Here is a 23618-nt window from a genome sequence, read left to right as displayed (position 1 = left end):
ATCCATTAGGTAAAGTGTTATCTTTCTGTGGGTTCGGTAATGATCTTCTCGGCCTGCAATTGCCTTCAACGAAAATAGAGAGAGAGAAACAGCTTTCAGAGGTCAGAGGTATTCATTATTATATAATACAGTCTTTGTGTCATTCATGTTTGAAAACAAATTTAAATACCTTTCGTGGTAATTTCAGTCAAATCCCACATAGACAATCTCAAAATTATAAAAGTTATATATATATATATATATAACTTAATATATATAATAGCAAAACAGTTAAGTTTGCCCCTGAACTTTTCACATCTTTATCTCATCCAGAGTTTCTTATTCAAAGTAAAAGCAACTTGTATAGGTAAAGTTGATAAGGCTCTGTATTACTAAAAACCTTGGTAGGAGAGGGAGAATCGACCGTGAGATGCGGTGATTAATACCCTTGGAGGGTAATGGATGGCAATGCTGTAACCAATGAAGTAACTGAGGCTCGGCTATTGCTGTTATCCTCCTGCCATGATCAGAGCTTTAATAGCTCAATAACACCTTATCCCTACACTGCCCTCTACAGATAACGGGGAAGATGAAAAGCATTCTTGCTTCGCCCCTTTAAACCAGTCCTTATAAGGACTATATAAACCTTGGTATGGTATTTTAGGATCTAGCTACTCACTGAGGGGACCTCAAAAAAGGTTGAAACCGGTCTGGGTAGTGACCCCCCCCCCACACCCATAATGTATAACAGTATACATCTCTTAGTGAGATGTGTTTTACATTATGGGAAATACTAAGAATAGTGATCAGATCTTTACCCACCTTTACAACGAGTTGCACTACTTTTAGACTTGAACTACGTTCAGGCGCAAACTTAACTCTTTTGCTTACTTGGGAGAAGGAGCAAAAAAAAAAAACCAAGTTTATAAAATTACTTGGTATCCTTAATATATATTATTCCCAAGGTAAAAAAACTTTTCACATACATATATAAAAAGATAAGTCGAAATTTGAAACCTTTTTTGTCTTACAGGCTTACCAGCCCGGAATTCGGGGGATTGGGCGTCGTAGGCGCCAGGGGGGGGGGATCCCCTAGTATATATCTGTTCTATATATATTAAAGATAAGCCGACATTTGAAACGTTGTTATGTCACTTTTTTTGTCTTACCAGCCCGGAACTCGGGGGGTTGGGCGACGACTTGTGGAGATCAGCCATGTGTATGGAGAAGAGTAAGGGAGACAGTAGAGAACCTTGGGGGACTCCAGCCCTGATTTTTCTTTAACTGGATCTATATCCATTTATTTTTAACCTAAATTTTTATCTAAATTTTTAAGTCATATCTTGTTCGGATATGACTTGAAGAGTAAACTAGTGGTAATGGGATTCCTACTTAGTGTAGCTTGAAAATGTCCTCTACGGATAACGGGGAAGATGAAAAGCATTCTTGCTTCGCCCCTTTAGGACTATATAACCAGTATTTGGATTGATGAAACCCTGGGAGGAAATGGATGGCAATGCCGTAGCCAATGAAGTTCTAACTGAAGCTCGGCTATTGCTGTTACCCTCCTGTCATGATGAGAGCTTTATATTTATATAGCTCAATAACACTCTATCCTTCACTGTCCTCTTCAGATAACGGGGAATATGAAAAGCATTCATGCTTCGCCCATCTAGCCAGTCCTTTTAAGGACTAACCAGTATCTTCCGGTCAGATTAAGTCTTTCTGTGAATGTGAAATGGATTGGATATTCTAATCGTATCATATCATAGGTCAATCTAACTAGGGAATGAATGGGACTGTATTAGATCTTGCTAATTATATAATTATAAAGCAGTTACGTAATTATTCAAAGTGTGAGCCCCCATTGAGTCACCAATGACGTACTTGCTGCGAGTTATTCTATCCCTGTAAACAGATTGCTTATCTTTATAACAACACTTTATGACTGGATAGTCCACAAAGAGTTGCACTTTAACTGATTTAGTTGGCTGATACAAATGGACAACCACTTCTTAGCATGCATCATTTTTCACACACACACACACACACACACACACACACATAAAGGTCTCATAACTCCTTCGGTATCGACGATGTTCTTGCTGGAAACACCTGGGTTTGAATCCCTTTTAGGACGCGAAATAACAGTCAAAAATTAACAGATTGGAGAGTAATACTATTTCCAATAAGGATGATAAACGTAGACCTTCGGAACTTTTCAAATAAAACGATTTAATAATTCTTCAATTACTTTATGAAGTCATTTCATAAGAAATCTATTGTTTCAAAATGTTAGTGTTCTTCAAGAGAACCCAGTCTTCAGGGGAGAGAAGCATGTTCTGCAAGTCCAGACTATTCAGGCTCACGAAACAATATATGATTTATGCTCCTGGCGACGAGTAAAGGCAGATTGTATAAAATAGAATAGATCTAGACCATAAATCTGGCAGATACCTAGAAAGTTTCATGGGAGTTTGTTTTTGGGTGAGAAAAGACAAGCAGAAATTTCAGTGATAATAAATTATTAATTTTCATAAGTTGTCCGTAATAATTCAGTAACCAATGTCTATCTACTGGCCTTCCTATTTGGAAACATTGTTTTTGGTTTTTGTAATGTTGCCTATGTAGTCTTATGCGCATTTCTGGTCCCATACTGCAAGACTACAGAAAGAAAGAAAGACCGTTATTTATATATATATATATATATGTGTGTGTGTGTGTGTGTGTGTGTGTGTGTGTGTGTGTGTGTGTGTGTGTGTGTGTGTGTGTGTGTGTGTGTGTGTGTGTGTGTGTGATTAGTATGTTGATATTATCATATTGATAACCGATACATACAAAAAGTTCTTAAAAGAACTGGGAGATGGACTAAGTCCTTGACTCTTTATCCCGTCATCCGAATGAAGAAAATCTGTGTGGATGGGGTGTTATTGAGCTAAAAGCTCCAGTCATGGCTGGGTAACGGCAACAGCCGAGCCTCAGTTAAAACTTCATTGGCTACAGCATTTCCATTCGTTACCCTGGAAGTCCTAAAAAGGACTTTTCACATCAGCCCTTATTCACCACCACATACATAAAGTTCTATCGACCGAATGTTACGTATGACTGACATGCAAGTGTAGCTGCTAGATTTTGCTGCATTATATTACCGACTAAATTACACAAAAGAAAATTAAATATCGAGAATACGTCATTCCAAAACGGGTTCAGGATTTAATTATTGCGATAACTAATACATAAATGCAATTACAAAAAGCACCCTTTTTATTATGTTCTCATTATTTCCATACTCGTTTGTCATTTTAATAATCAGAATATTTCGAAAGACACAATGCGTGCACAAACTTGAATATATCCACTATCACTATGTAAACAGTGTTCTTCCCCTCACACATCTACACACGCTGTGTGGAATATATAAATACCTACGACAATCTTACTTCAGTCAGCATTAGGGGAGATGGAAATCGTATTTCTGGGAATAATAATTTCCCAATGATAATTCTTTTTTGTTTTGTTTTATTTATTATTTTATTTATTTTGAACAAATCAGAATTTATACTGTTGATTTATTCCGTATTATTAAATGGGAAATGCTAAGACACAGAAATCATGCTGATTTGTCCGATAATGAACTAACGAGACTGATTTTGTTATCAAATGTGCAGAAAAGAGGTGCATTTATTGTGTTAGTTTTTCGTGCACTCATTGTAAATATAAAAGAACATCTGAATCAGAGAAGCATTTATGCTTACATTTAGTCCAACATTTCACTGTGCAGGTATTCGAAATCATATCTCACAGAATAGGGTGGTTCGTCCTTATTGTGTTGCGTGTGTTCTTCAGGCAGGTTTGCCTGTTTTGAGGGACGAAAAAAAAAAAAAGAAAAAAAAAACTTCGTTTCCGGTTTTTTTTTTTTTTTTTTTTTTTTTTTTTTTTGTTGTTGTTGTTGTTGTTGTTGTTGTTTCAAAATCTGGATTTTATGAACATAAACTGATTAAATTTACCAGGGTAACACCTGCAGTGAAAGATTTTTTTTTCATCTAGATATCATATTATAGTGTAATCATGTTACTTTATTCTCTATCTGTTTTATAAACTTTACATCTAGCCAATAAATAACTCTTTTATCATTTTCACCAGAGCTTCAAGGCATTAAAATATCACCAGTATATGTTCACGACGGTATGTTTGTTTGGATTGGATTGTTTAACTATGCAGCAACGTTCCACAAACAGTTTAATTTTTGGAACTTGTTCCATAATTGTAAATAGTAGGGAAAAAACAAAAATAAAACTTAAGTCTGTTTGACTTGAGAACGACCATATTTTCGCAAAATTCTCAGGAATAAGAAACACACAACACATGCATAGATAAGATAATAGCTTTTACTAAATGCGTTCAAACAATCAGACCTCGTTTGAAGTCAGCGTGTCATCCAGGAAGTTAATTTTCAAATCATGATTTTACATTAGTACACTGGCGTGAGAAATGTTTACGATATTTATGTTGAATAAATATCGTATAACCATAGATTAAGCGTTTCTCCAAAGTTATATATGATAGAGAGAGAGAGAGAGAGAGAGAGAGAGAGAGAGAGAGAGAGAGAGAGAGAGAGAGTAGCCATTCCCGTCTTCTCTTGTTTAGTATGTGCGATTGAATGTCGAAATATCTTAATGGACTAAATCAAATTGAAGTGATTGTCTAGACATCTCTTACGGTTTGCTGGAACAGATGGTGTTATATATACCAAGTGTTTTTAGCTGAACTACTTTTTTGTGTGTGTGTGTGTGTTGCTAGTGAGCAATTTGTTCCCCAGTTTTTTTCGTCACCTATCAATTATTTTATTTTATTTTATTTTTGGTTTTCATTACTCAAGCAATTGATAAAATTTCGCGTCCTTGCTTATCTTGCAAAGATTATTCCTCCCCTCCCCTATGATGTTTTCTGGATTTCACCACTTCCTTTTTAGCGAAGACACGAAGGATTTATTCTAATAAAAGTCAAGTTATTCAATGCTCTTTGTAACCGTTAATATTCATACATGGGCATAAGCTACTTTTGTCATCTAAATGATCTGATTAAAGTCATTTGTGAAAGCAGTCCCGTACCAGTCCTTATCAGAATTATTACAGCGATTTAATTACTGTCAAATTAATCTTCCTTTTGCCGTTCATATCATTTTAATTACAAGATTTCACAACAATTTTGAAGGCCAGATTTTTCAGCTTTTCCAATTTCCGTTAATATATCAGTTAATAAAGTTATTTTTTTCCTTTTTTTTTTTTCTGCAATGAATCTCCATTAAAGTTCCATACAATCGACAACTTTTGATGTTTTGCAGTTAAAAATAAAAAATAAAATGGCAGTTTACCAAACGATAAATATTAAATTTTATCACGAGTCTCAAACCTAGAATCATATGTTTCCATAGCAACGAGTATGAACCAGCCGACATTTTTTATTTGAATGTAGTCATCCGCATTGTGTACTGTTTCGATTTAGCTATGGAATATAAATATTTAACTTATTTATTTATTTTTTAAAAAAAGTACAGTGCACGTTGGTAAAGAGTTGACACATTGTTCCCAACACCTGTTAGTGGTACCAGGTGTGCATATTAGCTTAGTCTATCGTTCATTCGCAGTATTGGTGTTCATTCAGAATCAGGAAGTGCAGCCTCGAGAGGACTTCTTTTATACTGACCAGTGAAAAACTACTAGAAAAACCGTTTATTTTAGTTAAAAATAAAAAGTGCACAATCCGAAAGTGTTCCAATGTCCTCAAAGAGGAAGTTAGCCATTATTTTTACGCAAGAATTACCTAGAATGACATGAGGAAATGGGTAAGGATCTCGCTAGCGTAAATCATTCTATCTAGCCCTGAGCGAAAGATAATAATTTAAGTGATATTTGATTTGACAAGTAATTAAAGAATGATTTTTCCTATGTGATTACTAAATTCGAGTTTTATAAATTGATTTCTTTCTTTTTTTGCAGGAATTCAGGAAATTTCACAAACGATGGTATTTAGGAACTATTTCCTTGGTGTACAGGTAAGTGCCTAATTTTTTGTAATGATCCACGTTATCGCTTCTTTAGAAACTAGCACGGTTTTGAAAAATGTGTTGTCATAGTTACTGACAGTAATAGCTAGGTGTGTGTTAACAGCTGCAAAGAATTGGGTTGGAATTGGAAAATTTCGTAACGCTCAATATATACTTGATAAATAATAGGCTGCCATTGACTAGCCAAACTGAAAGCGGTACTAATTATATTTCATTTACGTTAAAATATGTAAATGAAATATAACATAACACGCTAAAAACTGTAATATGCAAATATATATCTATCTCGATAAAATATATTATTCAAAATAACCCAATTAAAAAACTCAATATTCAAAAAATAATATTGTATGTTACTATGTATTGCGCAAAATAAAAAATACATCTCAAACTGCCTGGAATTTAATTTTATCACTTCTTCTCTTACAATTAACTAAGAGGTGTGTTAAATAAAATGGTTATTTTCAAATGACTTTTACTCCAAAAGCCATTTAGATTTAGAATCTTATATAAAATAAAATATTGCATAAAAATTTATAATTTATTTATTTTTAAACAAAGTGTTTTCAGTTTACAGTTCAATCAAATGTTAATCATCACAAGTTAACCCAAATATTTATTTCAAGCAGTTTCGTGAGTATGTTTGATATTTTCTATCGTTTGGAAACTTATTTTGTAAATTTCTGCCGAGCGATACAAAATCGTATATTTTACACGGTTCTGGAAAGGAAAAAAAAGTCTAATATGTGAATAAATGTACGTATAAATGAAATACTATCATAATGCTTTCTATGACTATTCATTGGAAAATTGGCAAACAGGCAAACTTCCAAAAGAATGGGAAAAAAATAGACCTATCGCTTTAACTAGCAATTCTGTAAAATTACTGAAAAAAAAAAAAAAATTAACTACTACCAAACTGCCTATAGAGCCCGTCATTCGACAACAGATCAATTATTCCACTTCTGCCAAACAATAATAGACTCATTTCAGGAAAAACCAACAAAAAAGACAATTGCCATATTCCTTGACATGACTGCTGCTTTCGATCGTGTTTGGATCAAAAAATTAATACAAACAGTACAAGATATTGGAATTAGAGGAAACGCTTTAATCTGGATTATTGATTTCATTAGAGGAAGAAAGATCAAAGTCAGAATCAATGCAGCAATATCAAAAGAGCGGAGAACCTGCGCTGGTGTTCCCCAGGGCTCAGTACTCAGTCCCTTACTATTCCTTTTATATGTCAATGACATTCATCCCTACCTTACAGAAGACACAAAAGTAGCTTGCTATGCAAATGATAGCCATCTGGCACACTAGTGCTAAAATCAAAGAATCAGAGGAGATTCTAAACAAATCCATGAGAGGATTAGAAAAATGGTCAGATGAACTTAAATTCAAAATCAACCCAGACAAAACAAAACTACGCACCTTTAGTACAGACGGGAAAAATAGACATTCCTACAATCCCAAAGTCATGATCAACAACAAGCCAATTGAAAAGGTCACATATCCAAAATGCCTTGGCATTACGCTTCATCAGGAATTACGTTTTGCACAACACATCTCTAAGACTTCCAACAGAGCTCTAAAAAAATTAAATATACTGAAAAGGTTTTGTGGAACAAATTGGGGTGCAAAGCCAAAAATCCTCAAAACTACTTACACTACACTAATAAGGCCAGTAATGGAATATGCAGCACCTATCTGGTCACCTTCTGCCTCATCGGTAAAGACAAAATTAGACAAAAGACAAGCAAAAGCATCCAAGATTATCATTGGTGCAGTCTCATCCACTAACAACATCAGAGCCCAACAGGAATGTGGGCTCGACCTGTTGGAGGACAGACGAAAATTTGCCACCATAAAATTCATAAATAATATCAGAAGCTACCAAAGCGATCATATCTCCCTAAAAACTTATGAACATTGGAATCAAAAATGCAGACTTCATAGATCATCAACTTTAAAATATGATGACACTATCAGGAAGGAAATAGGTCTTGATCAGCTAAATGTCCACATAAACAAAGAACCTCTATTTTCCAGTCCTTTACCTTCAAATACCTCCATAAGTCTAAACCTTACCAAACTCTTTACAAAAAAAAGAACCAAAAGAAATGCTCAAAGAAAAAGGCCTAAATACTATCAACTTTCTTTCATCCTCCAAACAGGTTATTTGTTATACCGATGGATTGTCAGACACCAATATGATTAATGGAGGCGCTAGTGTTCTCCTTCTACTCCCGAAAGGTGAAAAACTTTCAATAAAAGTTGGATCTGGGAGAATCGCTTCTAATTTTACTAAGAGAATTAATTCCAATTTCCAATATTGCTTCCAATCTGAGGGTATTATAATTTACAGTGACTCAAGATCAGCTATGGAGACAATCAAAAATGGCCATACGAAGCTCACAAAAAACACCTATAAACTCTTAAATCAACTGAAGTGTTTACGGAAAAGTTGCATTTTACAATGGATTCCTGCTCATGTAGGCATTGATTACAATGAAGCAGCTGATAAATTAGCTAACGAGGCCAGAGAACTCAACCAAGCAACTCACACCATAACTCTTGCTGATGCTAACGCACTAGCAAAAACTAAACTAATTCCACTGAAATCAGTGATACAACATCAAATTCCCGAGATCAATGCTGACAGAAGGACCTCCACCACGATAGCAAGACTACGAACAGGACATTATAGAGGAGTGAAGATCAATACAGATGATACGAGAACATATAGAAACTGCAACAACTGCCCCAATACTGAACTGACACCCACTCACATCTTTACCTGTCCAGCAATTACAGTAGCCTTGAAATAGATCCTAATCCTGAACAACAGCTCTATGCAAACAAAATCATTGACATAGCCAAAGCAGTTCAAGGAGCACATGGAAACATCTAAGACTCTTCAAAGGACAAGATCACAACAACAACTATCATAATGCATTAATTTAGAAATTTTAAATATAAAACTAATTCAAGTGTTCTTCGTTTTGGTTAAAAACACGTGATAGACCACTGTATGTATTATTTAGTTAAATATTATCATAGGCATATACATGAAATGGCTAAGTCAACCTTAGTGATCTAGTATAAAACACAAGTACTTGTGCGTTTTATACTAGATCTGTTAATGTATTTTATCATGTCTCTGTTATTTTTTTATTTAATTCTTTGCCTGTGATACCTGAAGAAGTTGAATTTCAACGAAACTAGTCGTATCTTAACATTAAACTTTTCTTTCTCGGTATAGAGTCATTTAAAATCATTTTTATATACGTTTTCTACCGAGTAAAATTATGAACAATATATATAACAATATTATATATATATATATATATATATATATATATATATATATATATATATATATATATATATCGCCTAAAACAGTGATGCCTACTTTTTTGCGGCACGCTAACTATTTCAATTTGGCCATAGGGATATATCAGAAAATTGGTTTAAAAATCAGAGCAAAGACAAGTGATGAAAGACACAGGCACGCACAGTCAAACACCTATAGCACGAATTGTACACGCGACTTGGTCGCGTTTGCACGTACACACACACACACACACACATACATACAGTATTGGCCTACTGCCGAATTCTGTGTAACTTCTATTTTAGTTCCACTTTCTCTTCGTATCGTCGACATACATTTTCGACCTAACTTTTTTTTTTATTTGTATGAAAGGCCTGGAAAATTGCAAACTAGTTTGTCGTCTCTAGAATCCCCTATTTGAATGGATGCCTACTAAATGTCTAAATCAGAAAGGTTTTCGGTATGGATTAGAGGAAACATTGCTAGATTCCCCTTCCCCCCCCCCCTAAATGTGCGAATCCCTTTCGCGTTATTTATTTTTGATGCGATTCAGATACATCTTAGTCTTTTTTCTTTTCTTTTTTCCCTCTGCTATATCTATTTTACTAATTTTTCAGAATAGGAAAATGACGCAGCTAATTTCATCCATAATGACTGCCTTCAAAAATTAGAACTGTAATAAATAAATACTCGAATTTGCAATTAAACTGTCATCTTTAGATTACTATAGTATTCTGTACACTTCTTGAGAGCATATGTCAAGAAATAGTCATAATGACGATGACGATATTTAAAATGAATTAGATTTATTTTTAGCCCGAAATTTCAACAAAAATAGTAGAATATTTATAAACTGTTTTATGTCAAGTCATCATTTCGGTTTACATCTTCATCGGACCATTTATAGAGATACAATTATGAAAAGGCTTCGAAATGGTAGAAAGTATTAAACGTCTTTTGAATCATTATTAAAAATTATCGCAATGCTTCAATTTTGGTTTAAATTGGATTATTTATGTAACACTGATTATTTTGCCCTGCTTTTAATAGAATTTAATAAAATTTAGTATTTACAATGTCTGTACTACATAAGATAAAAGAAAATCTACTTTCAAGTGCCCTTGATAGTAACTAATTTTACAATGAAGAATTAATATACAAAGGGTACCTTTTTTATACGAAAGGACTCGATGAAATGAACGTATTCTTTACATTTTTCACTATCACTCTGTTCATTAAGAGTTACGAATTGCATTAATTTATATAGAAATTATAAATTGTAGTATTTGTATGAAATATGATGTCATTATTTATTTTATTTTTTTTTAATTTTAGAATCTTTATAAATAGTAAACTCTATTTAACTGATTTTATTCTAATACATCACAATAGTATAATACAATCTTTGTTTATATAATGGATTGAGTAAATGAAGTGTTGCATAAACGACCCCTAGCTCCCTAAAAGTTACCGAGCCATCAGTCTACTATCCAACCTAGCAAAAGTCATCGCCTCAACATTACAAGAACAACAGATAAACTAAGAATCATACCAAATGAACAATCCGGCTTCCGAAGATAGCACAACTCAGTAAATCCATATTAGTAGAATACATCACAACAGGATATAATTGAAATCTGCACACCGGCGCGGTATTCTAGACGTCACAAAGCCGTTTGACAAGATCTGGCACTAAGGCCTTCTCTATAAACTCATAAAAGCAAACATGCCAATAAATTAAGTAAGGTTAATAAAATCATACCTCAGAGAAAGAAGCATCCAGGTAAAAATCAAAGGAACAGTCTCAACCAGACGCAAAATCCTAACAGGAGTTTCACAGGGCTCTCCGCTGCCTCCCCCCCGTACTATTCACAATCTACATTGCGAACATCCAACAAAAACCCGAGGACAGCCATCAAAGCCCTATACGCAGACGACACGGCAATACTAGCAAGATCTCTCCGCCCCCACTTGACAATCCGACGACTCCAGGACAGTATCACTACACTGGAGAAATGGCTCTCTGACTGGAGGATCCAAGTAAACCCACACCCACACACACACACAAAAGCACAGCCACACTATTCTCAAGAAGGAAAGCCTCCATCAAAGATAACAGCAAGCTCTTCGGAGAAAAGATTCCATGGCAGACAGAAACCAAATATCTTGGAGTACAACTCAACAAAAAATCTCCGATTTAACAGCCACATCAAACTCATGGCTGCAAAGACATCTAAAGCCATAGCTCAACTCTATCCCATGATCAATCGCCCAACAAACTAGATACATGAAACAAGCTGCTATTACACCGAATGGTGATACGCCTCCCCAGCATGGAGCCATACCCCGAAACCAAACATTCTAAAATTGCAGCGAATACAGAATAAGTGCTTGCGGATGATACTGGACGCTCCATTTGTTGTTTTAAGGATACTTGCGACATAAGACTGAATGATATAATCACGTAATCACAAGAAAGAAAGGAAATAGCAGACCACCGACGATGGTCTGCTATTTCCAGACCGAAATATTTGGTTAAATAAATATCTTTCTTGTGATTACGTGATTATATCATTGGACGCTCCATGGTTCATTAGAAACATCTCAGATCCACCGAGACCAGAATCCCGTACATCTTTCCCCTTCTTCATGACCTAGCTGAAAAGTTCTTCTCAAAGGCAAACGCGCACAAAACCTTCTAGTCAGACAAGCTGCCAACTACAACGAAACCGAACACTACAAACACATCCTGCTATCAGCTGAACACAGCTAACTCCAAATCCCCAAAGGGCGAGCGTAAACCCCCCTATCCCCAAGTTTCATTACACAGACAAAGGGGAATAAGAAAAGCATATTTGCTTCACCCATCTAGCCAGTAATGTTGTCGTTGTTGTAAGCGTTACATATTTCGTGTTTTTTTTCGTGCAATGCAGACTTTAAGTTTTGCAGTTAATTCAAATCCATCTTTAAAATTCAATTATTTTATTGTAATTAGATATACTTGTAACAAAGACACAGCATTTTATCTGTGAAGATGGGCGTCCCTCACGGCTTCAAAGTACAACCAGGCAGCCATCTCGCTCCTCAATATGCATGTAGTCGCGTTAGAACCACCTGATATTGTTGGCGTCACAGCCCAGCTATACCGCTATCTGGGAGACTGCGTGTACGAGAAAGAGACAAGAAAGGCCATTGACCTCGCTGTGTGCTGCACTCGATACAGCTATAAGAACAGAGGAGAAAGGGGGGGGGGTGTCACATTATATGGAGGCTTTTCAGAGCTATTACTTGCATGCATCTTTTGCAAATACATCAACGTCAAAACCTTGTCTGTAATCTCTCAAACGGGTAAAGCAATAGTCCAATAAAATAAAATATGCATTACTAATACATACAGGGAGATTGCTTTTCACAGAACTTCAATAAAGCGTTGAAGGCAATACTTCTATGGAAATATACTGAAATATAACGCATGCTAAATAAATAAAGCAATGCGTCACGTCACAAAAGATAAGCTATTGTTATGTTATATTTAAATTATGCATACTTATGTATGGTGTTTAAGTTAAAAAAAATATAATATTATTTTGATTTTTATTTATAAAAACTTAAACGAAAATTTTTAATTAAGGCAGTGTTGCATATGTATATATATATAAGGAATGAAAATTTAACTTGCAAGTTAACTAAATTCCATTTTGCTTCGTTTGCTTACTGCGTTTATATTTACTTTGTTTATCCACTAACATTTACTGTCATCAGTTTATTTGGCATCAAATGCAGCACTCAAATATCTTATTTTTGAATGCAGCGCGTGTCAACACTTAATATTTAAAAAAAAAAATTTTTTTTTCTCCTTTTCGACATCGGAAAAGATCTTTAAACACTCATGAAGGTGACTTGTGACAGCTGTTGAAGTATTTTGCTAGTGTGGATGAACTCGTGTAGAAAACACGTCAGACTGTTTGGAATGAGCTAGTTCTACACATGCGTGAAAAGCTTCCAAAACACAAGCAGTGTTACTGCCAAATAGAAATGTTGCAGGTGTGAATACAATAATAAACTCTTATCCTTGTCTGCATCAAATACAAATTAAATCTTCTACGTATTCTTTCGTAGGAAACTTTATTCTTGATTTTTTTTCTGCAAGTATTGCCATATGTATTTTGTAACTTTGTAATTAATTAACTTTAAATAACTTTAACTCTGTAATAATTTCATATTTTGGTTGGATGCTGACTAATCTTTTTTTTTTTTTTTTTAATTTAATGAATTATATTTCAGGTCTTTGATAGCTTGTATTTTTTATTATACCGTATACAGAGTAGTTTCACAATGACACGAACTAATATTAATGGCAATGAAGTAATACGGATAGTAAACGTAATCTTTCATAGAGTCATATGGGAGAAAATGTCATTAGGGATGGGTGGGATCCGATTCTAAGGAACAACCGGAGTCCGGGTAGTGAACATCCTGCTAGTCCATTGGTAATGCAATTGCGTATTCAAGAATGTTAGCTCGTGGGCGTGTGGTGGTTCTGTTGAAAAATAACATTTGCTTGGTCTTCAAATAGTTGGTGCACAAACCACAAATGCAGCATGTCAGAGTACGTAATTTGGTGACAAAACACTTTCTTTAATCTAATCTCTCACTAGAGACAATGCAAACTTTTTTCCATGTTGCACTCTAGGGGAAACATTTGTAATTACTTCTTACGCATGCGTACAATATAAATTTTTCGAGCTTGTTTTGATGTTCCATTATGGAGTGGCTGTTGTTGCATTCTTGTCAAGTCAATATTTGCTCGTTATTTAATTGGGATAATTTTTGTTCGTTTTTGCATCTTTATTAAGGGGTAAATACAATTTTGTTTACATTCCATTAGATATATAATTTTTATTATTCTCAATAGTCTGCGTTATGTGAGAACTAAAGAAAAAAGATTCTCCATCCCTATCCTAGTTAGCAGAAAAATGTGAAATTAAGTTGGTTAGTAAACAGCGAACCAAGATCAGAATACTCTACTTTTATAACCTGCAAATAATATAAAGAATGATTGAACTGTCTCGTGGGATATACCCGAAATGAAAATTCTACAAATATTTCTCTACGATGGGGTTCACTTACTAAATGAAAAGATATGCTCTTCAGAAAGACCAATTCAAATGATTTTTTTTTTATTTTTATCAAGGCTTTTAAACTGAAAATGAATTAGTTGGTCTCATGTATGGTTTGAGCTTTCATTGTATAGGTAGAAACGTTCAGGCAAACTATCCCGAGTATACATTCAAATAGCAGACATAACATAGTGACCTCATTATTTTAAGTGTGTCTGCCACAGTTCTAACCAAACAATCCTATAGAAGTAAAGTATCTCTAGAGGAAAAGGCAGGTTACTAGATTTATTATCAAAATCAGATAGAAATTTAATGAGAATATATAAAATTCTTAGATGGGTAAACGACTGTAGCAATGTGAAAAATGTAGTTAATGGAGCTTGGATGGGAGGATACGTTTTTGTCGTAGACGATGATAAATCGGGGTTCTGAAGTTTTAAATAGTTTGTGTTATCTTCACGATTTGAATCCATTTTTTTTTCTTATTCACTCGAAGAAAAGAAAGTTCGGATTAATCGTCAAAAATCAGATAAAAATTTCGTCAGCACTTTTGTGAATTTATGACAATATTTGAATGTTACTATTCCGTTCGCTTTCGTCCGGTCGATGTAATCAAACCATCGATCGAGAAACGAAATCCAACGGAGACTTTCGTCATTTTTATTGACCCAACCCTGCAAAATAGTATTATAAGTATGACGGCCATATATCGAAAAGCCATTTCATCCAAGAAGAGAACAATGGCAGTAAAACCAGAGAAGCCAAGATAAGTAACACACAGATGAAGTAATAAAAATGGGCCTTCCCTTCTTGGGTTCGTTCCCAGCTGTGCACGAAAGGTGCCGTGACACTTTATTAAAGTAATTGCGTTCTTCTAGAGCAATTACTTGTCCACTGCACTTAACAATGTCTCATTTCTGCACGTGAAGAGAGAGAGAGAGAGAGAGAGAGAGAAAGATGCACATACGTACTATTACTCATATATTTGACAGGAAAGAACAGTGACTTTATAACAGTTCAAGGTCAGACGGAGATGTCACACGGCAATAAATTCAATCTCAAAGTCAATAGGTTGGTACCACTCCTCTAATCTCTCTTCACCCCTACCCGCCCCCCCCCTCTCTCTTCCCGTCTCGAATCACTCCAGCGATTAAACTTCTTTAAAGGATATTTTAACTTCAAATACAATTACCGTGCCAGGAAACGTCATTCTATCACCACTTGAGTTATCGCCTAACTTTTATTAACATTGTACTCCGGTCTCTCTCTCTCTCTCTCTCTCTCTCTCTCTCTAACTCGAAGATTAAATAATAAACTAAAAAAAAAAAAAAAGAACTTCATGAATTTCCGTGTGAGTAACATCCCTTTGCACACATATTTCACCCAATCTCGTTGCTTACCACAGGGATTCTTATGTCGAAAGTCCTTAAATGCCAAGGTCGTCGGTTTAAGGTCAAGAACATATGCCAGGAGCGCTAATCTAGAGCACGTGCTGCAATACATCATAAGGTAGGAGAGGAAAGATGAAATTATTTTCGTTTGTCTTGATCAACTTTCTTTTGTGGTTTGCCTTTCCTGCTTAGCGATTATGATGAAAAGCGAGGTGCCCTGTTTGAGATGAAGCAAGCCTCCTGCTGGAATCTCATTAAATTGACGCAACAATTATGCTTGTTGCCCAGCAACCGATGCTTCGCTAGATTGATGGAAGCGTGAAGTTTGTAGCAGTTATTCGGGATTTACGGTGGCGTTTGTATTAAAGAGGGAGAGAGTAACGGAAACTGACAACTGACCTTCAATTGGGAAATATTCTCAAAGAATTTGAACTGTGACCTTATATGACTCGTCTTCTTCGCACTGGACTCTGCCTGTCACCATGCCTTCGTACATCGATGCTATTAGAGTAGTAAGTGCTGTTTGTATAGCTAACTAACCTTTATATCCTCTGTTAATATACGATAATTGTTTCTTTTTTGGGGGGGGGGAGAATCGGTGTTTTTGGACAGTAATTCTGTTTTTTGTCTTTTTGACGGTAATCATTTAGTTGGTTAATCTCTTTGACAGATCGTGATCCTTGTTTTATATTCTATAATATACATTGGGGGGGGGGGGGGAATAAAGAAAGAAGAAAGCTATAGGTATTCCTCGGGTTGCGCGAATTTCGCTTTAACGCGAAAAGATATAAAAGAAACATCCTCAGCTCAGAAACATAACAAGAAATAATAATAATAATAGCTCGTAACCAAAATAAATGATGGTAATAAAGTCAAATAAATTATCTATTTTCCAAAGGAAATCCAAGCTATTAAAGTCAAAGAAATGACAAAAATGTATCGTTTTTTTTTTTTTTTTTTTTTTTTTTTGTCTTCCACCCACGAAATTATAAATCTATAGCACATCAGTACCGTGGGAGTGATAAGGAATATTTGAATTTTTTTATCTATTATTTCTTTGTATTTTTATTTACTTTTAGAGAGTCTGGAAATACTGCCCTAGAGACCAAACATTGAACTTTTTCAAGCCACTTCGGTCCTCCCATAAGTAGTCTCACACCGGACAATGAAATTCATCTCACACAAAAAAGACAAACACAAGTATCCATGCTCATGGTAGGATTCGAACCCACAACTTGTTGGTTGAAGGGCAAGTATGTTAACCTCGTCCAACAGGGCCATATTATCAAACTCTTTAAATAAGCATTAAGAAACTTTTTGACACCATTGTAACAGTAAGATGGAAGCTGCGACATGTGCTCTTTGGTTGGAAAAGACCTGGGTCTTTAAGTTTAGCTGACGGGAGGAACATTATCTGAAACAGGTCACATAGTTGGTCTTATACTGATGGGAGATTCCCTTCTTTCTTGTATAGAGAAACCTGTGGAGTATTCATAACTATAAATTCACACTTGTGCCATAGTAATTAACTTTTTAATTATATGCAAATATTTCGTCTTTAGTGTCATAAGCCATCATCAGTACAGTTATTAAACAACAATAGGAATTACATTCAAAGAAACAGAAGAAATAATTTTTGCTCTTGAACCTAAACCAACAATACGGCTACGATATATTGATGACGTCTTTACAGTGTGGAACTTTGAACTTTACTTATTTTTAAATAATATCAACAACTTACATCCTCGCATGAAATTTACACTAGAAAAGATGGTTCCATTTCCACTTCGGTCTATCGAAAATCAACTTTTTCAGGCGGTTATATCCACAATATATCGGATCATCATCCATCTCAAAAATACGGCATCATAAAATCTTCGGCATGCAGAACACACAAGATTTGTTCTTTTGAAGAATCCTGAAAACAAGAATTGGAAATTATTAAAGATACAGCCTCACTAAAATGGATTTAATCCAATATCAACTCAAACAATTATTGCCACTCTCCTACACAGCAATCCAGACAAGAAGAAGCCCATGGTATAAGACTCCTATACCATATATCAAAGTCATCTTTGAACCTATGTCAAAAATTATGAAGAAATACAAACTCGCTGCTACCTTGAAACCAATCAACCAAATTCATAATTTGTTACCTTCTCCAAAAGACAAACTCTCGCCACTGATGCTATCTGGGCATATACGAAGTGCCATGTTCTTATAACTTGTCTTATTATGACAAACAGGAAGATCTGTAAATAAACGCATCTCTAAACATCAAGACCACATCCGTCTTATCAAATCTGGTGTCGCACAACATCGAGTTGAAAACATCAACCACAGGATCAGGATCCAATGGCAACAAACCAAGCTAGCTACTACATCGATCCACGTGAGCGTTTGTATAAAGAAAGTGCTGAAGCCTTACTGCACAGATCCAATCTTAATCGTAACGACTGTCTCACTGTCCCCAAAGTTTGGGATAAAATCAACTGTATAAAATAAATTTATCAGTTATATTTTAATTTAAGTTAATTACAGCCCAATAGTATTTAGTCCTTACATTGGAATCCCTCCATGTATACATAGAGGGATTCCAATATAAGCATGCGCACTAATGTGTTTTTTTTTTTAATTTAATTCCTATTGTTATTTAATAACTGTACTGACGATGTCTTATGATAGTTAAGACGAAATATTTACACATTACTAAAAAGTTAATTACCGTGGCATGCGTGTGAATTTTGAAGAGTGCCTTTTTGGAAACAAACAAACTAGCCGAAGAATACACTGTGACAGTCATAATATCGACGTGTACAACATACCCACATCCTGTGGCCTTTATACAATACGCTACTAATACGTTTGGTATAAGAGAGTGGAAACTAGGATCAAGTTGAAATTAGGGAACAAAATATCATTGATTTTTTTTTAATCTAAATCTAAAGTGGATTTGCAGCTCACTGTAAGAGCAGTTACTCGTGTAAGGTTTAATATTTCCCTTCCCATACAGTCAGTCAACCATTGCTATGACTGAATTGACCCGCTATAATTCTATAAAGAGAAGATGAAGACTGCGAATGACCTATTCTTAGACAAATTTCGTAAAACTTGGTACAAAGACATTGGACGATTCCAAGTTATCGCCTTCAGCCAAGAATACGCGGGTCAATTAAAAAAAAAAATGTTTGGATACTCAACTTCAGGGTACGATATTATTGCTATCCAGAAAGTAACTTCTGGATACGAGATTATTCTTGGAAGCGTAAATCGAGGAATGGAGAGTTATCATGTTTAAAGAGGACTGATTTCCATTGCCAAATTATTATTATTTATTTATTTATTCACATAATCAAAACACAGCCAAAACAACAGTTTTTATTATTATTATTATTATTATTATTATTAAACAGAATACAATAAATATAATAATAAAACAAATAAAAAGAAATCAATCATAAGGATGACCCAGGGAGGGTAACGGTGGCAATGCTGTAGCCAATGAAGCTTTAACTGAGGCTCAGTTATTGCCGTTACCCCGCCATGACTACAGCCTTTAGCTCAATAATACCCCATCCACACATTTTCTTCAATCAGATGAAGGGATAAAGAGTCAAGGACTCGGTCCATCTCCCCCCCCCCCCAAAAAAAAAAAAAATAAAATAAAATTATTTGAAATAGAAGTGATTCGTAATTATTAATTCTATATGAATTTTCAGATATTATTTTATTTTTTTTGGAAATGATAGTGTAACTTATATTTTAATTATTATTCATAATTAACATTCCACTTGATGTCATTCAATTAAGTGACATTCCACTTCATCGTGACAAATATAAACGATGAAGTGGAATGTCAGTGGAATTTGATGTTGCATTCCAATCTATTCCGTGTTGGTGGCCTTTATTGTTTGTGTTCACTGAGAATAAGACGTGACTTGAGAGTGCGCTTGCTCTGATTCTCTTGTATGAAATGTCTCTCTGATGCTCCTCTAGCCGTAGGACGATTGACTTCTTAGTCTGGCCATAGCATGGTCTCCCACAATCACATATTATTTTATATACACCGGAGAACTGAAAGTGGTTATGAGCTTGTTTTGGATGGCTTAGAACTGATCTTAGTTTTGGAAGAGTTGAGAAACACGTTTTTATATTAATTTTTTTTCACAATTCTTCCTAGTTTCGGGGAGAGCGAGCTGATGTAAGGTAAAGAAATATAACCTTTGGGGTTGTTAGGAGTCTCTGTGTTGTTTCGAGGGGCTAGTTGCCTCTTGATGTTTTTGGAAAGGTATCCATTATTAGAGAAAGTTCTTTCTAGATATTTTAGTTCTTCTTCATCGGACAATACTGAGCGTGCGCGGTGGGCTAATGTGGAAATGATGCCTAACTTTTGTGCAGGATAGAGATGTGAGGATGCATGTAGGTATCTATCCGTGTGTGTTGATATCCTGAAGATTGAGATTTTTAAAGAGTCAGACAGTTTCATGTCTAGAAAGGAAAGGGAAGGGAACCATTTTCTTCAATCTGGACGGTAAATTTTATGTCTTGGTAGAAGTTGTTTAAATGATTTAGGAAGATGTGAAGATTCTCTACACCATGCTCCCAAATAAGGAATATATCGTCCACATAGCGGAGCCATGTTCTAGGTTTTAATGTTGCTTTAGAGATGGCTTTTTTCTCGAAATCCTCGAAGAAAATGTTGGCCAGTATTGGAGAAAGGGACTGCCCATAGCTAGTTCTTTATTCTGTTTATGAATTTTCTCTTCGAAGTTGAAATTATATATATGAAAGAATGATCATTAACTCGGTTAACATACATATTTTTAAAAAAGAATTGAATGACTAGAACCGAGATTTAAGTAAAAAGGTTTTAATATAAAAACACGACTAGTTTCAGCATGTAACAGCCTTCATCAGGTGAAATTATAAAAGAAAGAAAAAAGAAAAAACACTAAAACACTGAAGCTTAAATAAACTAAGAACATCATAGAGAGTATCTATACATAATTGACACTAAATCGTTGCGGTTGTATTTAAAGCTGTTCTTTCGTTAGTTGTATTGTTGGGAAAGTGCGTGCAATAGCATCTCGTGAACGCCAGTACATGATTACAGCTGAATGACAATCTGGGAGGTTGTAGCTCAAGTTATTATTTAGATGAACAGGATTGAAGATGATTTCTCCAGATTCCACGATTTTTCTCTCTAGTTCATCATTGCAACGGAAGATGTTAGTAGATTTTTCCAACAGTCTTTGTGACTTTGGTTTTCATCATTAGGATTAGCCGAGAAAAGGATATGACTTGATAATGCACTCGCTCGCTGTCTCTTGTAAGTAATGTCCCTCATGTGTTCTTCCATACGCAATTCGACAGATTTCTCTGTCTGCTATAACCTCCCAGATTGTCATTCAGCTGTAATCATGTACTGGCGTTCACGAGATGCTACTAGCACGCACTTTCCCAACAATACAACTAACGAAAAAACAGCTTTAAATACAGCCACAACGTTTTAATATCAATGTATAGAGACTCTCTATGACGTTCATAGTTTATTTAAGCTTCAGTGTTTTAGTATTTTTTCTTTTTTCTTTATTTTATAATGTCACCTGATGAAGGCTGTTACAAGCCGAAACTAGTCGTGTTTTTATATTAAAACCTTTTTACTTAAATCTCGGTTCTAGTAATGAGACACTTGAAGACACACACACACACACACACACACACACACACACACACACACACACACACACACACACACACACACACACACACACACACACACACACACACACACACACACACACACACACACATCTTTATTTATATTTATATAGAAGAGAATTAGAAGGATGCAAATATAAATATGAACACATCAAATTTCGTATTGTTTTCCAGAATCACGTCTGTCTGTCTCTTATTTTATCTTTCTGTCATGCAATAAGGTACCATTTCTCAAAGTTTCGCTGAATTAAATAGCAATCCATCTCCTTTTTTTTTTGAAACAACGTATTCGAACCAAATAACAATGACTCTATTACGTTGGACGTTTCAAGGTCAACCTTCGGAAATGTCCTTTAACAAATAGAAAACCGTGGGGGGTTATCTAATGCAGAAAATAAGCGACAAGCTACAATTATTGATAGATCAGCCTAAGAGAATTCTACCACGTGCGACAAAGAGTCACCACACGTCGGGCATTAAAACAATCACCCAAGGGTTGAACGAACGCAGCACAAGCGAGGCTAGAGCATCCACGATGGGGGAATTGTAGGATTTTTCAAGGACAGCAGCTCACCAGCTATTGATCGCAAGATCGAATGCGAATGTCACCTAGGATAGCGCTTGGAACAATGGAAGAACGTCACGTGGGCATGATGTATGATGGCACACGTTGTTTGTGTCCAGTGGACAAGTCTGGATTTGTCGTCAAATTAATACAGACTCACATTTCACTGAGTTGTTTTGAATTTTTCGGGATTAGTGTAAAAAGGGATGTTTCTGTAGTACATTGGTTTAGTCATAGCTGAAAGAATTTTATAGGTCTTTATTTAGAAAGATTTGCGTTAGGTGGAAACGGTAGAGATGTTTCTCTCCCGGTAACAAACAAATATGCACACAAATAGCAAAAAATGGCCATAAAGAGAATATAATTGGGATCGCTATAGCGCGCGCACGCACACGCACACACACACACAAAATTTCATAAATTAACGATCGCAAAAACATAATCAAAACACTTGATTATGTGGTAAATATGAAGCCCTGAGATAGTCGTCCAAATCTGAATGTGGTTTAACGTGTGTCACCGTAGATCGTCAAGCCCAGTTAAAAACTTGAAGTCCAAATTGTTAGCAGTGCTGACTGCGTACACCAGGTGGCAGAGTAGTCAGTGCATGCGCACTGACTACTTTGCCATAGGTGATTTAGGTAATTTTAATATGTATATCGCAATGATACGGAAAAAGTGAATTTCGTATAATTTTTACTTCTAAGGTGGCTCTAATTTAAACCAAAGGTCAGTAACAATTCCAACTTCCATATTTTATTAAAGTCCACCCATTCAAAAATCTGATAGGTATTTACACATTTTGCAATTTTTTTGGAAAACACATCTAAATCTTTGGGCAGAAGTTGAGGCGCTATCGAATGAATTATTTTTGTCGTCTCTCTCTATGCTCTATGCATATAACAACACCATTCTGTCTGGACGAATTTTAATGAAATTTAGTGTTTCCGGTCGTTATTAAAAATACGTCATCTTCTGAATACCGCTTTTCAATCATCATTAGTGGCAAAAGGAAGCAGTATTCCAATCTCATCAGTATTCCCATCCCATTTTCCATTGCATATTAAACTTATTACAAACAAGTAAGTTGGCGTCTTATAAACCTAATGACAGGGCGTATCTCCTTCGTTTGTCAATGTTTGGCTGACTCGCCTCTTTAGCTGGAAGAAAAGCCCTGAAGAAAAATGCCCCAGCCTTCGTATAAGACTGGAGAACTCAGCCTCAGATGAAAACCTCTTTTCCTATACTGAAAACCCAAGTATTCGAAGACGGGACGATATAAAATTATATGTTATAAATGACAATAAATAATCCTCCTGCGTTGCATTTTTAGTGTGATTTCCACCCACCAAAGGTTATAAACCCCCGGAACTGGAAACGTTTTCAAGCCACTTCAGGCTTCCAATAAGCGAGGTAATGGTCTCACGTGGGACAACGA

The 23618-nt window shown here is 35.4% G+C and overlaps 1 protein-coding gene across 1 annotated transcript in view; it reads left to right on the top strand.

Annotated features, from left to right (window-relative positions):
* Window positions 1–23618, top strand: part of LOC150106886 (solute carrier organic anion transporter family member 74D-like) — a 229918-nt gene that overhangs the window by 67536 nt on the left and 138764 nt on the right. The window contains exon 2 of the mRNA XM_090393366.1: window positions 5979–6034. The gene's annotated coding sequence lies outside the window, so the exon portion shown is untranslated. The remainder of the gene's footprint in view (window positions 1–5978; window positions 6035–23618) is intronic.

This window comes from Typopeltis vanoorti, chromosome 5 (assembly GCF_054136105.1).
Source record: "Typopeltis vanoorti isolate ZY-2024b chromosome 5, IOZ_Tvanoo_1.0, whole genome shotgun sequence".
Taxonomy (NCBI): domain Eukaryota; kingdom Metazoa; phylum Arthropoda; class Arachnida; order Uropygi; family Thelyphonidae; genus Typopeltis; species Typopeltis vanoorti.
The sequence above is the reverse complement of the archived record's forward strand: the minus strand, read 5'-3'. Positions and strand labels throughout refer to the sequence as shown.